This window comes from Phyllobates terribilis, unplaced genomic scaffold, assembly GCF_046119375.1.
Source record: "Phyllobates terribilis strain yellow unplaced genomic scaffold, ASM4611937v1 Scaffold_11__3_contigs__length_659146591, whole genome shotgun sequence".
Lineage (NCBI taxonomy): Eukaryota > Metazoa > Chordata > Amphibia > Anura > Dendrobatidae > Phyllobates > Phyllobates terribilis.
The window spans coordinates 202,920,235-202,936,102 of record NW_027362771.1 but is presented as its reverse complement, the minus strand read 5'-3'; the positions used below and the strand labels follow the sequence as shown (position 1 = coordinate 202,936,102).

At 38.5% G+C, this 15,868-nt stretch overlaps 2 protein-coding genes across 3 annotated transcripts in view; one reads left to right on the top strand and one right to left on the bottom strand.

Annotated features, from left to right (window-relative positions):
• Window positions 1–15,868, bottom strand: part of IMMP2L (inner mitochondrial membrane peptidase subunit 2) — a 1,848,527-nt gene that overhangs the window by 1,238,667 nt on the left and 593,992 nt on the right. The window lies entirely within an intron of this gene.
• LRRN3 (leucine rich repeat neuronal 3) overlaps window positions 1,096–15,868 on the top strand; it is a 73,907-nt gene continuing 59,134 nt past the window's right edge. Inside the window, exon 1 of the mRNA XM_073651967.1 lies at window positions 1,096–1,500. The gene's annotated coding sequence lies outside the window, so the exon portion shown is untranslated. The remainder of the gene's footprint in view (window positions 1,501–15,868) is intronic.

Here is a 15,868-nt window from a genome sequence, read left to right as displayed (position 1 = left end):
ACATGTCGCCAATTTGGAAACAACCCATCCAATCCACACAGGCAAAGAAAGCAAACCACAGATGTCCTTAAGTTAAATTGTTGTCATGATTCCACCCCTCAGTGTGTCTGGGATGCAGTTACTGACAGCTCAGCTGTCCAATCTGGTACAGGAGCGTGCTGAAGCTGTTCGTGCTTTGATTGACAGCTCAGTCATCTAGTCTGGTGCAGGGCGGTGCTGAGCTGTCAGTGTGTTGATTGACATCTCGGCCGTCCAATCTGAGACAGGGAGTTTCTGGCTGTCTCCAAGTGTTCATTGTCCCAGGTGATTGCCCAGCTACTTAGCTGGGCTGTCACTCTCAGATCTCAACCAGAAGTACATTCAGCTACTGTGTGGTTTGTCTCTCTGTGCCTAGTGTTCTGTTTGTTGATGTTTCATTGCCTGACCTTGGACCTCATTCTGAACATCCGTCTGTTTAACCCCTTCTGCTCTAATCTGCTATCCTCCTGGTATTTTGACCTCGGAACGTTATCCCTGTACTTTTCTGGCTTCTGACCTTGGACTCCTTGGCTATCCCATCTCATGGCTTGGCAGTGAGAAGTTACTCAGCGTCAGTTATGTATAATAATGAGAAATGACACAGGGATTTCAACTGACTTTCTATGGCTTTTTGCACTTCTCTTTATTCATGTGTTAAATACTTGTTCTCTGTATCATTTCTCATTATTACTCAAACCCTAATTTACGGACATCTATGGTTTGATTTTTTCTTTGCCTTTGTGGATTGGATGGGTTGTTACCGACATCTGTTGAGAGTTTCATGTCAATAATATCATCTTTAGAAATGTATTTACTTAGAAAATTTGTGACGTGTTCAATACTTCTTTCACCAGCTGTTTATATACATTTTTTGTTCAATTTTAGATTATTTATTATATGTTCTATTTACACAAAACATAACAATAATACAAATTAATGCAGAAACTAAAGAAGAAGAGGTGACCACCAAAATGTGGTCTTTACCTAAAAATAGAGAAATAGTAATAGCGGCTAGTTTCATGTGTTTGTACCTAAGCTGCAATGTCATATAATGGGCATGTTGTTTCAGCCAACCAGACTAGAGCAGCTGTGAGTACTGTATCTTGGCACTCTGAAGCTATTGGCTCCTCTCTGGGGAGTGGAGGGTGTTCAGTTATTAATGATCGCTGAGCAGGCAGCACCATGTCAGTGTGACAACTGATCGGGTGAATGATGCAGCACTAACCACTAGCACCAGCACCACAGAAAGGAGGAGAAGGGGTAGAGTCTACACAAGCAGCATCTCTGTATTGGATTGTCAGCATCAGCCAGAGAGAAACAAAGCAGTGGCAGCGACGAAGGATCTTAGCAAGGAGCGAGCAGCTCTGTTCATGTAGGATATGTACAGACAACTATAAAACCCCTATTTATACCCAGGATCAGAGTGTATATACTGCAGTCAAAGCTGAGGAATATAAAGAGGATACAAAGTGTTGTTGGCGGGTAAGTTACAAATGTTGCTTTATGTAATGCATTTTACATGTTGATTGTTTGCAAAGAAATCAGAAATGTTAAGAAATTACCCAGGAAATATACCATTTATTTTAACAAAACAGTGTTTGCTTTTCATGCCCAAGTCCTGAAGGTGAACAATTCTGATTCAGTCTTCATTTCGGGTCTAGAAGCAGGAGAACAACGTAGGAGAGAGCTTGTTTAGACATTTTCTGTGTTTTCAAGACTATAAAAGCTGAGATCCCAATGTCTGAAGGAGCATATCACACACAGAGCTATTGGATTCCTGCCAGGCTACATCTTAGGGATTGTGGTAAATGACTTCCCTTAAAACATATCCTCTTGCCAGTGTGAAGAGACAGTGGGGATATCTGGTCTGCAAGTGCAGCTCTGACTGACGCATGTTAGAGCAAGAAAAGAAACGATTTCTATTACCCAAAGCAGTCCTAATCCCATTAAGCAGTTGTCACGCTTATGACCCTGCAACTATTAATAATTTTTATCATTTTTCATATCGATTGCTGTGTCGAGGTCGTCTGTTATATAGGAATCGGCTTACTTAGGTAGCTAAACTATAAAGTGCATTGTTGTGGAGCACACGGTTTAAAAAATGATGCAGTGCATTCCCCTCCAGCACCCGAGAGGTTAACAAGACAAGAGAAAAGCCTCCAGTCACAAGCACCTTTGGGAGAGGCAGCATGCTTAGAGATATGCTTTATTTGAAAGGAAATCCACATATTAGTCTTTCGCAGCTAGCACAAATTCCCTGGCTGGGATGTGTTTGCCTGCATAAATGAAGAGACAGTGCCTTCAAGGGGTTAATCTGTCTTACTTCGGAGTCAATGGACATGAAATGAGAAGAAGTTGAGATTAATTTCCTGATGTTTTATTTATCAAGGAGTCGTCTTTCCACGTTGGCTCAGGATGTGCTCGTCTTGTTTTGTATGGCACATAAAGTATGTATGATTCTTCTGTCCCCTCTGATGGAAGCCAGATACAACCTGCTGCCGGACCCTGGGAGGTGGCTTCCAGAACTGCCCATTAGGAGTTATTACTGCTAGCATAAGCTTCCTAAGTAATGGAATATATAAGAAGCGTCGCCCACGCACCGCACCGGACTACAAATCCACCCGAGTGCAGAGGCACACTGCGAGCATGGACAGCCCTCTAACAATGCAGCTGATGTTGGCAGCTAATAATATGCCAATGTGTGAAATTTCCTGCTAATCCCCTAATCAGAAAGGGTTTTACCATGCGCAGCTACACAAACAAGCTTTAGGATGCCGGGCAGTGCAATTTCTACAATATTATTACATAAAATAGTAATGTATCCCTTCTTTATTTCCCGCACTGCATTCCACCATAGACATTTACCACATTTGGACCTTTTTTCTCTTTGTGATAATGGGCTGCGTATTAAAAACTGGAGGCATAGTTGCCAAGAAACTCAGTTTTGGTCCCTAAGGCAATGGGAGCTTGTTTAATTTAGGAATTTGGCAAAGTGCTAATCTGATGAGCATGTGGTGTATATCTGCGTGTACAATGGTTGTGTACATATACCACACACCTAGTTCTCACATATTCAGTCTGTCTCACTACTAATTCATGGCATTGATGACTGTTGATACCTCCAGCAGATCCACATATCAGGACCCATAGATTAGATATATGTTTACATCATAAACAACACGTTCAGACCATTCCTTCAATATCGTGGGATCTGGACGGAGCAAGTGATATATGTTAGTGTATTGATTCATTCCGGATTGGATGACACAATTTAATCAGAAACTGGACACGTGCCAGGAGATCATGGAACGCTAAATAAGAATAATGCAACCCAGCTTTTTCCAGAGAGAACATGAACATGATGCACTCTGGAGAAAGGCTTTGGCAGTGCATCAATGGTCCTCTTAGCAGAAAATTGAGCAAATGTACACTATTTCACCACCAAGGAATTGATAGAACTTATCAACAGATTAAAAGTGGTCGTAAGGACAACAGAATAATCCCTGCAGGCCTTCTCCAGAATGATGTAGCGAAATTACATTACATGGTAATTTTAGAGACCAACACTGGTTATGGCCTCCACTGGTTATGGGTCATTTTTTCATCCATACAGATACATTTTATACAACATTTCTACTCCATGCAATGCTTGAGTGGTACTTGGCCTCGCCTAATATTCCTCAAATATAACATCATATTGAAAATGATGAACACATGGCTGTGAGGTTTTCTCATCCTTAGCTTGCTAAAAGAATGAAATAAAACATATATATTCCATTCAAGTCATAGCATTGCACTTCTAAATCCATAGATCCACTAGTGTCTCCCAGAAAATAAAGTAGACACAATTAGAATTTCTTTAGCCAACAATGATATAATCAGGCATGGTACTAAAGTACTGGATATGAAGAGACATGTGCTACAATTTATGCACAGGATATTTCATTAACTCTGGTCCCAACACATACACGTCGCCAGTGGACATCTTAAGGGGCAAATAAATGGACTTAAAAAAAGCAGTACTATTTAACAGTTCCAAATAAAAAAATATCGTTAATATATTTTATTAATATTTTTGTTCAAGATTTAAAATATTGTTGACAAAAATTACAATTCAACATTGTATGTATGTATATGTATATATATATATGTGTATATATATATATATATATATATATATGTGTATATATATATATATATATAAATATATATAAATATATATATATATATATATATATATATATAATATTATGAAACAGCTAAAACTGAAATTCGAAAGAATAAACCTGGCACTGGTAGGACAAACTCCAAAGAGATTATATAGTGGTGTTAGGCTGTAAAGGATCCTAGCAACCACAAGATGCAAAAATCCTCCACTAGATGAATCTCCTTCTCATTTTTGAATTGAAAAGCACTTCATATTCTAATTGGTTGACACTGCATTTTGTATGTACCTCTTCAGCGAAATAGCCAATTAAAAGGAATCCATATATCTTAGCACACAGCCACAGCTCTGATAAATATGCAGCTCAATTTGCTGCCAGTTACTCTTGCTAGATGTGGGTTCTTAATCCTTTAGGTCAAAGGAGACTTTTTAAAGGTCAATAGTAGGTAGACATACAAGAAAAATACATTTTATACAATCCAGCCTCTTAAAGTTACCGTATTCCTCTCCTTTTCAGTATATAGCTTTAATTGGCTTGTGTTTACTTCATTACCCACAGACCCAGACCCAAGACATTTTGTGCAAAATTAAAAAGCAAGAAAATATGTGTATTGTCACAACGATGCTATAAATTATCAGTGCCAATATTTAGAATAACACATGTTTTACCCAAGTAATGCTGAATATTTGCAGTAGTATTCAGTCTTTTTAGTACTGGTCATGTGGTCCTGGGCGTAGGAACATGTGCAAGGTCTGGCTTGTCACTGGCAGCAGCCATGTGCTTTACCTGCTGACAGCCCACCAAGGGCATGTCTGGTTGGTCCTAAGATGGTATGTCCTGTCTTCACTGCTGCGAATGTCAAGGAATCACAGGTCTAGCGGCACCAAAGTGTGTGGGTGGGGGGATTTACCAAGGATCTGTCGACTCTCCTGATATGTATGTTTTAGCAAATACTTGCACACCCATGAAATACCAATGATAGAGCTTTGTTCATATCACTCTGTGCTGTGCTATAACCTTTTTATTCCTCCTAGAACTGTATGCATAAATTGACAACTAGGTGTTACTGTACCGGTTGGGGAGGGTGTCCTTACACAGTATAACAATGTCCAATCAGTGCAGACAATATCAGACTTTATGGGGACTCACCCAGAACTAACACTCAGCTGTGAATTTATTCATACATTTCTAGGAGAAATAAGGCCATGTTCACACATTCAGTATTTGGTCAGTATTTTACAGCAGTATTTGTATGGAGTAGAACAATCAGAGGATAAATAAGACTTCTGTATTTATCACCCTCTCCTGGTTTTGACTCACAAATACTACTGACCAAATGCTGAACGTGGCCTTACAGAGGAACAGCAAATGGTAGCTTTTTAAGAAAAGTTGCTCGAGAATTGGTATCATGGGAATACAAGTCTTTACAAACACAAACATGTCATAAATGGTGATAGGTTCTCTTTAAGAGTTGAATAGGTGCTTTTTGTTACTTTTGTACTATAAGCACCTACGATATATTTTTTTCCTTAACTGGAAAACCCATTTAATTTAATTATTGCTACATATCACTTTCACACAAAGTATCAAGGAATGATAATTGATTTTTCCATAATGTATCTCTCCCATTTTTATATAATCATCGTTACTTAACACCTTAGAATACCAAAGTCAGCACATTTATGATTAAATCTTATTTATACGGCGAGCACTGCAGTTATCTAGGCCATCTTGGGGAAAAAATACTGTAAATACAGTATCTATCATTTTGATCAATATAGTATACACTAACTGTAAGTTGCCAGTGTGATGAAGTGATATTGGATATAGGACTACAGATGGTAAGTCAGAGGGGTATACTGAAAAAGAACTGACATCTTAACCACTTTAGTAACAAATTCCCTTAAATTGTGCAGAAATGATATTCTGTATCTCAGAAGTCAAAGACCTTATTTGCAATCAGTACGAGTATAGAAGCACTCTGATGTCTCCTCTTATGTACACCAGGTGATGCATGCACATGCTCGCTCATGTCAAGGTCACAACATTTTCAAGCCCTATAGATCAAATATTACAAAATACATAGACCAGTGAATGAATGTGTGCATACAAAAATAATTAAAAATGTTCTGCCATTTGGGTCATCACTTGGCCTTATGAAGGCAACTACATAGAAGCACAAAATTCATTCTCTATGATATTCCAATTGAAATTGTCACAATTCAGTCATAGAAGAATTGAGAGGACATTGTTACATTGACTTTTAAGGAATGTCCTATGGTATGGTATTAAGACAACATTACAGATAATATACATCCACCTAATATAATAGGATGAATGGTAACATTGCACTGATGATAACAATATCATCACAAGGCAGTCATAAGAGACTAGGTGACACTGTAAGGCTATGTTCATATTGTGTTTGGACCACATGTCAGTAGTACGAGAAAGACTTCCATTCGAAGCTCAGAAAAACGAGATTCAGGTGGAACCAACCATCGATGGGACCATTGACTTTAATATGGGCGATAAAGTCACTTTGTGCTCTGTCTGGCCTCTATGTAGACAGGGTCCGCCTTCTTGAAACACAAAAGCATCGTCAACTGGCTTTTGTACCTACCTCAAGAAGATGGACACTGCCGAAACAAAGGCCAGACAGAGCACAAAGTAACTGTCTGCATCATTTAAGCCAATGGCCTTATCGGGGGTTTCGTACCAAATCTCATTTTTCAGGACTTCAAATGGAAACCTTGATGAGGCCACTAATGTGTGGCCCAAAACACAATATGAACATAGTTTTATACTGATTTCTAAGGAATGTGCTATGGTATGGATTGAAGAAAACACGGCCAATACAACATAAATATTGAGTATCCATAGAAAATTTTAGATAAATGATAGCTTTTACAGATGACAATATTAATTCCAGTGGGTCATAAGACTTGAGGTGGCATTATTATCTTAACTTCTAATTATATGCTTATCTCAAGATCACAAGGAAAATAAATATTCATAGAGAAGCTTTGCATGACAGGGTAAAATGTAACATTGGTGACACTTTGTGTTGATACATGTTCAAATGTAAATCATTCTCAACAAGAAAGTGGGTCAATCTGATAATACCAAAAGGGGATAAATTGTACTTATAAACACAAGATTATATAAAGTTCCAGGCCTATGGAATGGGGTTTCTACAAACCCGCAAAAAATCAGAACATATACTATACTGTAAAATCCCATGTTAGAATTCAGCTACATAAGGCAGTAAGTTAGATTATATTTACTCACATCTCTATATGTACATTCTCCGAAGCAGGGAGAGTCTTAATCTCCATGCTATCGCACAATGGGCCAATAATAATGGAAATGTTCTCCATGAACTCTGATCAAAACAAACATGCTAAGCTTGGCATAATTAAAATACATTCATCTAATCAATTGTCTGTATGTAGTAGATGTTTATTCAGTCCAGCATAATAAGCAGTGCATTGCTCGCAGGAATCTATCATGTCTTCTGACATTATGTATTTGTCTTTCATTTCTTTGGAGAGAGATCTGAATCAATAAGTTGAGTGCCATCAGTTAAACTGCACCTCTGGGGTAGCGTGTTAAATGATGTTACTAAAAACAACATGGACAGAAAGGAAGTCTAGAATGTGTCATATTAAATAACTAAAGGTGTAGTGGGACAAGGAGCAAAGTGTGATCAGAATGATGGAGGCGGCAGCTCCTATGTATTGTGTGTGAAGAGTATTCTTGGATTCTGATTCATAGGCAGCTTGATGACATTTTTTTACTCAACCTTCATGTGAATCATGCTTTTGGATTTAGAATTGGTAATATTAGCTATATATCACTCCAAGTTTGGTTACAATGCCTAGAAGAGGAGGAAGGAAATAACACAGGGTGATTATTTCCTAGTATTTGGTAGTGTAAGTTGATAATTAACTAGATCTCCAGCATCTCACCAGAAGTCTATGTCTATGGTAGGATTTTATTTTATAGTTAATCGTTCAGGTGGTCTTTACCTACAATGAATGCAAAATTTGTTAAAACATGCTGAGTGTACTACTTAATAGACCTTCTGTAGAAAAATCCGTCTAGACTGCAAAATTGTTATTATTTTTGATGTGCAACCATGCAAAATCTCACAAATTAAAGTAGACAAAAACAAAAGCAGAAAAAGACCAAAAATACTAATTGGCTAATGATAGTCTTTCACTGTAAATTGTGACTCATTTTTATTTGGGGTGTATTGTATAGTGATATAAATCTAAGACAGATTGACTTGCGCCCCTTCTTACACTTTAGATAGCCGTTGGCCGAATGCATCTCACCCAACGTTCAAATATAGAGGAGAGCTTTGATCTGTGATGGAGCCAGTGCCAGACATCTCTGGAGGTAGCTTATCTCTTAGACTATAAAAGTATCATCAGTCCAAAATGAAACATGCCAGATCCTTATCTCCTCCACTGATAATCTGTCAGGGAACCCCATACACATTCGATTCTTGATATTGGAGGGTTTGGCCGAAGTTAGTCTAAAGGCCCTGTCACACTTAGCGACGCTGCAACGATCCCGACAACGATATGACCTGTCAGGGATCGTTGCTGCGTCGCTATGTGGTCGCTGGTGAGCTGTCAAACAGGCAGGCTCACCAACAATCAGGGGAGCAGCGACATCGTTGAAAGAATCTTTCCACGCTGTCCTGCTCCGGTTACCAGCCTGCTGAAGCAGGAGCAGGCTGGTAACCATGATAAACATCGGGTTACTAGGGGCACACGCGCACCTAGTAACCCGTTGTTTATCATGGTTACCACTCTGCTACGGTGAGCGGGAGGTTACCGCTCACTTTAGCAGGCTCGTAACCATGATAAACAACGGGTTACTAGGTGTGCGTGTGCCCCTAGTAACCCGATGTTTATCATGGTTACCAGCCTGATCACGGCTCCCGCTGGTCACACACAGCGATGTGTGCTGACCAGCGGGAGGGCAACAACCATAAAATGGTCCAGGACACTTTGCAGCGATCAGCGACCTCACAGCAGGGGCCTGATCGCTGCAAAGTGTCACACATAGCGACATCGCTGGTGAGGTCGCTGTTGCGTCACCAAAACCGTGACACAGCAACGATCTCGCTATGTGAGACGGGGGCTTTATGAGTTTGAAAGCCATTACAGATTGTTCACACCAGATAGCAAATATTGTCTAGTATTCAGATCACTCTTGAATACTGCCCTCACTCTTTCTAAACAATACTATCAAGACCAAATTGCCAATATAAATAGAAGGCTCTGTTGCCATTAAAAAGCATAAAACACTCACTTCTACATTTCTACACAACAGTTCCATGTAATTTATTTTTCCAGCACCAAACTGTTTCATAAGATGGTGGTACAAGAGAAGGATACATGTGCTTTAGTACTTTATTTGCTAGGACAGAGCAGTCTGAGAATGTTGCTGAAAATGCTCAACTCACTAAAGCCAGTTTCACGGTCCAACGGCAGGTCTCCTTACCCAAACTCAACAGTCTCATGCCTATAATGGGAGAATCAGACAACCATATAACTTGGACGAGGATCGCAGCGCAATGCTCAGACTGCCTGTTGGCTCTCCCGAGCAGAGTGTGACAGCATGCATTTCTATGCAGCTGCTACGCTCTGCTGTTGAGTTTGGGTAAGGAAACCCACGGCCATTCAGTACATCGTTGTCAATACTCAGACAATGAAACATGGATGTGTAAAATCGGCACAAGATAGTTATTATAACCTGTTCGTATATACACACACAATTGTTCTTATTGAATAAGGACATTTAAAAACATGGGATAGGAGCAAGACAAATTATATCAGATTAAGCAAATGTGCATTATTATAATGTGTTGTGGGCAGCTAGTTGAAACGCAGCCAGTTCTAAAACCTTCACTGATGGATAGATTATGTATTCATTTTCTACTATGAATCAGTGACGGCTGAAAAAATTCCAAGCTTTTTAGTCACGTAACTGCATAATTTTCAGCTGTAATGTTGCCATGTCTTCTACCAGCACAACAGCCACATTATCAGTAATTTTGAACAAATATAATAATGTGGACCTGTAAGACAAGGCTCTGCAGACATGTATTTTCAAGATCAGCTATGCAACTCGTGACAAGCTAGAATAAATTCAGAATGCACATTATGCCATAGATGTGATTCATTCTACCAGCACATAATCCATAGTAAAATTCCCACTAGATTCAATTATTGATGTAATGAAATAAGCAGTATACTTATTGGCTTCTATCTACCTGACACTCGGGAAAGAAATGTACAGTTATATGTCTGCATAGTTTTGCACTTTGCCTTAAAAAAAAACTGTCATGAAGAAAGCACTTGAGCGGGCATACAACAGCTGCTTTGAACATGTCTTATAATAGGCGCAGCATATTAACGTTTTCCTTGGGGCTTTCTACTAATCTGTTAAAGCTATTCACCACTTACAGTACAAGCTCACCTTGCTGTGCGGATATTTAGGGGCAGCGATGCTTAAAATGGAGCTAAATGCAGGAATACTTACTTTTTGTGCTGTAGAATTGATGCTATTGATCAGTTTTCATTCTCCTAGCTTGTAAGAACTGATCTGCAATCTTTCACTATGAGCCAGTATATCATATTATTTGCATGTGTGGGGCAAATTTTTAGAATATGGCAGGCACACCACAGAACCACAAAAGAACCCTCAGCACTCATACAGATACACTTCCAGACATGTCTTTTATAAAACTTCCATGTCTTGTCTTGAATAATTCTAGGTTCTTAAACAACTTTAGGTTGTGCAGTTCTTCTGTTGACAACTAGGTGTTGCCATTTCCCTTGTCAAAGGGGTGTGTCTCTAAACAACATAACAAAAGCAGCACTGATTGGATAATAGAAATCCAAGCAAAAGCCGGCACTCGCTCCTTCCGTAAAAAGTGCTTTATTAGATCAATTTTTTTTTCTAAAATCAACGATGGGCAAACAGCAGCACACAAATAAATGGCAGAGAAGGAACACATACAAGCTCCGGGCAACACATTTCTGACCTACACGGTCCTTAGTCTCAGACCATGTAGGTCAGAAACGCATTGCCTGTGTTCCTCCTCTGCCATTTATTTGTGTGCTGCTGTTTGCCCATCGTCAATTTTAGAAAAAATTTTAATCTAATAAAGCACCTTTTATTGAAGAAGCGAGTTCAGGCTTTTGCGTGGATTGTTATTGTTTAAGGAGTACCATGGCCATGCACCGGACCGGTGAGCTGATTGATCCATTTTTCATACCATCAATTGGACAATAACCGAGTGTGCACAGCCACAGATCAACTGTGTGCAGAGCTACACCTACTGTCAATGCAGTCATAAATTTCTAGGAGGAGTAATAGAACAATGTCAAAGCACAGACTTTTATGAAGGCCACGTTCACACGTTCAGTATTTGGTCAGCACGTTGCATCAGTATTTGTAAACCAAAACCAGGAGTTGGTGATAAATACAGAAGCGGTGACGTGTTTCTATTATACTTTTCCTCTGATTGTTCCACTCCTGGTTTTGGCTTACAAATACTGATGTAAAATACTGACCAAATACTGAACGTGTGAACTGTGACATACCCTATTTCAAGAAGTAGTAATGGCAGACATTGTAATAGCTTGGATGATTTCTTCAGTACACATAACACGGTAGGTTATAGATAATTTAGTGGCAAAAAATGTATAATTGGTGGCGAAAGGTTGAACTTGATGGACACGAGTCATTTTTCAACCTATGTAACATGGCTGAAGAGATACTTTCTTTCCCTCACCCAAAATTAATTCTCCATTGGCAGAAATCCCACCTTTTTATTATGTCTGTATGCAGTTTCACAGACAGGAAAGCAGGAGATAAAGATCTGCCACCTCGTCCTATCATTCTCAGCATATCTGTAGTTAGAGATGGATTGTGCTTTACAACAGGCATTTGAAAGCAGGTTAGGCAGAAAGGAGACAGCAAGTGGCCAGTACTCTGGAGCAATTTTTCAGGTTGAAAGCATCAATTTAGATAAAGTACCTTGACATTTTGTTAGTCATTGTTCAGGCCATATGATGAGCTTTTTTTTTATAACAGTGACCATTACAGACTGGCTGTTTTGTAACAGCAACATAATAACGTAATAGCATCAAATTATAAAGCAGCAAAGCACATCACACAAAATAGACCGTTTTGTGTTACCAACCCTTTTATTGCTTGAGTGCCATCTATATACCTTTCTTAAGAATTAGTTTTTTTTTTCAAATTAATTACCTTGAAGTAGTTCTGAACATAAGTGACATTATCAGACAACAACAGCACGAGCAAAGTGATATAAAAATTGTAGTTGTTTTTGCTTGCAACCTGATCTATTAACCCCTTCCTGCAACAACCAATTTTAGTTTTTTCCTCTCCTTCTTCATAAAGCCATAACTATTTATTTTTCCATCCACGCAGATGTATAAGGGCTTGTTTTTAGTGGGATGAGTTCTACCTGTCAATGAAACCATTAATTTTACATCACAATGTGCTGGAAGATGTGAAAAAAGTCCAAGTGCAGTGAAATTGCGAGAAAAAAAAATGCAATTCTGACTTTTTTTTTTGTTCTGTTTTTACGGCTTTCAGTGTGCTGTAAAATGATCAGTCATCAGAATTCTCCGGGTCAGTGCGAATATGGAGATACCAAACTCGTTCAGTATTTTTTATTATTTTAATACTGAAAAAAATCTGAATTTAAAAAGAAAAAAAAAAGTATTGTATCGCCATTTTCACAGACCTATACTGCTTTCATTTTTAGGTCCAGGGAGCTGTGTCAGTGCTTGCTTTTTGCAGGTCAAGCAGACGTTTTTATTGATTCCATTTTGAAACATGAATATGATGTTTTGGATGCTTATTTCATTTTTTAAGGCAACCAAAATATCACGATTTTGGGATTTGAAATTTTTTTTCTATTCACCGATCAGGTTACCTAATTTCAGATTTTCATAGATCGGACTTTCATGGACACAGTGATTCCAAATATGTGTATTATTTACATTATTTTAATATTTTTTATTTTTAATGGTGAAAAAGAAGGCTGATTAAAAATATTATGTTTTTTTTATATTTTTTAAAACTTTTTATTTAACTTTTTACTGTGTTTGTTAGTCCCCTCAGGGGACATGAACTTGCGATCATCTGGACGCTTATACTATCTACAGCAATACATCACTATTGCTGCACATAGTAAAAATCACGGACTCATTTGAAGCCCAGCCACAGGCTCTGTTTCAACAGAGCACTGTGATAGCAAACATTGGGGGTCGTCAGCAGACCCCCGGCTACCATAGCAAACCATCAGCACATCCGAGTGGGGCTGATGGGTGTGTGGAACAGTGTGCCACCATGCTGGTGTGCTGTAAATGTCACTGTCACAGATTGACAGCAGTACTTAACAAGCAGGGCTACGTTCCATCCACGGCTGTTAGAGGCAGATCCTGGCTCTGACAGTCATTATTTGCCGGGTATTGGGTGGGGTCAGCCACTGAGCCCATTCCATCCACCCACTCCTGACTTGCGCCATACATATATGGTAGATTTTGGAAAAGGGTTAAAACTATTCCAGTTTGCTGCTTTCATTCAAAATGGAAGGAAATGCCACAATAGTTAGATGTTTACAGTTTTTTTTACAGTAAAAGTTTATGAACCCCCTGAAATCTATAACACTTAGGGGACCCACAGATGTCATTTTTTAACCTCTGTATCGAGGGAATATTAGGGTATTATGAATGCTTGGTATTTAGCTGGTTTTGCCTCAATAACTGTTGAACAGTCTCGGCATTGCTAGGCAGCAAAACTAAAATGTCAAATCACAAAAATTGATATATGAAAAGCAGAAAAACAGAAAAAGCATTTAATCAGTACTAATTAAAATAGATTATTACTGTCGGTATTTGCACTGTTTTCTTGCTAAGCATGGTATTCAAAAGAGAAACCTCATTTCATGTACGTGCTACCAGAAGGATACTGCCGAACAAAGCTTTTAAGGAGGTCCACACCTAAGGCTTCATCCACACCCCATACCGAGACAAGTTTCGGTGTTACCATTTGATATAGATTTAAAGGGTATTCCCATCTCCAAGCTCCTATCCCAATATGTAGTAGGTGTAATAATAATAATATTAGCAAATACCTCCAATAAGAAATGTAGTATAGTATATTTGATTTGCTATGCCACTTACCTCATGTGCAGGCATTGCAGGACCTTAGGTAACCACGGTTACATATATCTAATTCTCTATAATATATATCCTTATCACTAAATTCCAAAGATTCTTCGTCACATTTTAAAGAGCTGGAGCTTGCACAATCTCTCCACTCTGGCTATTTCTTTCCACTCTGCCAGCTCCTCATTATTATGACGGTCACTTTGTTTCCTCTTGATCTTTTCCTATGCAACTTTACTTATTCTATCTCTCCCAATATTCTAAAAATTCCTCTGCTCAATTACTGCTATCCTTTTTCATCACCATTATTCCTTTCTCCTAATTTAAAATTCTAATTAATGTTCCCTGTTTCTTATTCAGTAACTTCTCCCCATCACTATTTCCCAGTATACTTCAAGCCAATGCTTCTTATCCACTCCTCCAAACACACTTGACTGTTCATTTCGCTGTCACTATTTTGGGGTAATTCTCTTCTGGTCACACGTTCGCTCACCATCCTTTTCCTTCTCTTTAATGTCCCATTCTAGTTCACCTCACCTCCAGTCCTGAATTAGCTGCACACTTTTGCCTCCAGCCTACAATCTTTTCTCCAACCAATGATAAGCACCGAAACGCATTTGGTATTAAAAAATATATTATACATACACATACGGTATATAAAGTGTGTGAACACTACCTAAGACCTAATGCATACAAACACGAGACAACTGGAGCAGTTTGCTCATGAGGAGTGGGCCAAAATACCTGTCGAGAGGTGCAGAAGTCTCATTGACAGTTACAGGAATTGTTTGATTGCAGTGATTGTCTCAAAAGGTTGTTCAACAAAATATTAAGTTAAGAGTACCATCATTTCTGTCCAGGCCTATGCCATGAGTTTAATTTTTTTTAAAAAGCAGGGTTGAAAAGCAATGTCTGACTTTCATTTGTTCATTTTTATACATTTTTAATTTATTATTAGTTTTGTCAGATTCAAGTTATTTCTGTGACCATTGTGGGTTTTTCATTCATTAAACGAGGGGTCCCAACAATTTTGACCACGTGTGTACACTGTATATACGTACATATATATATATATATACACACAGTCATGGCCGAAAGTGTTGGCACCCTCAAAATTGTTCCAGAAAATGAAGTATTTCTAACAGAAAATTGAACGAGCATCACATCATTGCAACAAAGTTGTTTACCCACAATGTTGGAAAGGTGCCAACAATTCTATCGGGCCCATTTTTGGGGTTTTCTGTGAAATTATATCCAATTTGCCTTTTTTTCTCTGTTTTGTTTTGTGTTGTTCCAATAATCACAAAGGTAATAAACATGTGTATAACAAAACCTATAAAATACCACTATAGAGTGGATCGTGATCTTTGAGGAACAGATATAACCAAAGAAGATAGGATTCCTTCTAATTGAATAGTGGGGTATTAATTATATGGCTCTATATATCATAATAAA